Below are 2,132 nucleotides of genomic sequence, written 5' to 3' on the forward strand. Positions count from 1 at the left end.
TTGGGCACCTGTTAATTTTTAAGATTTTGACACATTCAGCTCAAATGTACACAATTGCTGATTATGGCTGTCAAACCTAAACCAAACGTTGTGCACTCAAATCTTTTGCTATATTTAGTTTATTTTGGCATCCGGATGATGATTCTAGCATGAAATGCTTGGGCACCTGTTAATTTTTAAGATTTTGACACATTCAGCTCAAATGTACAATCATGCGCTAAAAACGCATTTAAAGCAATAAAAAGGTGATTATGGCTGTCAAACCTAAACCAAACGTTGTGCACTCAAATCTTTTGCTGTATTTAGTTTATTTTGGCATCCGGATGATGATTCTAGCATGAAATTGCTTGGGCACCTGTTAATTTTTAAGATTTTGACACATTCAGCTCAAATGTACACAATTGCTGATTATGGCTGTCAAATCTAAACCAAACGTTGTGCACTCAAATCTTTTGCTATATTTAGTTTATTTTGGCATCCGGATGATGATTCTAGCATGAAATTGCTTGGGCACCTGTTAATTTTTAAGATTTTGACACATTCAGCTCAAATGTACAATCATGCGCTAAAAACGCATTTAAAGCAATAAAAAGGTGATTATGGCTGTCAAACCTAAACCAAACGTTGTGCACTCAAATCTTTTGCTGTATTTAGTTTATTTTGGCATCCGGATGATGATTCTAGCATGAAATTGCTTGGGCATCTGTTAATTTTTAAGATTTTGACACATTCAGCTCAAATGTACACAATTGCTGATTATGGCTGTCAAATCTAAACCAAACGTTGTGCACTCAAATCTTTTGCTGTATTTAGTTTATTTTGGCATCCGGATGATGATTCTAGCATGAAATTGCTTGGGCACCTGTTAATTTTTAAGATTTTGACACATTCAGCTCAAATGTACAATCATGCGCTAAAAACGCATTTAAAGCAATAAAAAGGTGATTATGGCTGTCAAACCTAAACCAAACGTTGTGCACTCAAATCTTTTGCTGTATTTAGTTTATTTTGGCATCCGGATGATGATTCTAGCATGAAATTGCTTGGGCACCTGTTAATTTTTAAGATTTTGACACATTCAGCTCAAATGTACACAATTGCTGATTATGGCTGTCAAATCTAAACCAAACGTTGTGCACTCAAATCTTTTGCTGTATTTAGTTTATTTTGGCATCCGGATGATGATTCTAGCACTTAATTGCTTGGGCACCTGTTAATTTTTAAGATTTTGACACATTCAGCTCAAATGTACAATCATGCGCTAAAAACGCATTTAAAGCAATAAAAAGGTGATTATGGCTGTCAAACCTAAACCAAACGTTGTGCACTCAAATCTTTTGCTGTATTTAGTTTATTTTGGCATCCGGATGATGATTCTAGCATGAAATTGCTTGGGCACCTGTTAATTTTTAAGATTTTGACACATTCAGCTCAAATGTACACAATTGCTGATTATGGCTGTCAAATCTAAACCAAACGTTGTGCACTCAAATCTTTTGCTGTATTTAGTTTATTTTGGCATCCGGATGATGATTCTAGCATGAAATTGCTTGGGCACCTGTTAATTTTTAAGATTTTGACACATTCAGCTCAAATGTACAATCATGCGCTAAAAACGCATTTAAAGCAATAAAAAGGTGATTATGGCTGTCAAACCTAAACCAAACGTTGTGCACTCAAATCTTTTGCTGTATTTAGTTTATTTTGGCATCCGGATGATGATTCTAGCATGAAATTGCTTGGGCACCTGTTAATTTTTAAGATTTTGACACATTCAGCTCAAATGTACACAATTGCTGATTATGGCTGTCAAATCTAAACCAAACGTTGTGCACTCAAATCTTTTGCTGTATTTAGTTTATTTTGGCATCCGGATGATGATTCTAGCATGAAATTGCTTGGGCACCTGTTAATTTTTAAGATTTTGACACATTCAGCTCCAATGTACAATCATGCGCTAAAAACGCATTTAAAGCAATAAAAAGGTGATTATGGCTGTCAAACCTAAACCAAACGTTGTGCACTCAAATCTTTTGCTGTATTTAGTTTATTTTGGCATCCGGATGATGATTCTAGCATGAAATTGCTTGGGCACCTGTTAATTTTTAAGATTTTGACACATTCAGCTCAAA

Source organism: Festucalex cinctus, unplaced genomic scaffold (genome assembly GCF_051991245.1).
Source record: "Festucalex cinctus isolate MCC-2025b unplaced genomic scaffold, RoL_Fcin_1.0 HiC_scaffold_51, whole genome shotgun sequence".
Lineage (NCBI taxonomy): Eukaryota > Metazoa > Chordata > Actinopteri > Syngnathiformes > Syngnathidae > Festucalex > Festucalex cinctus.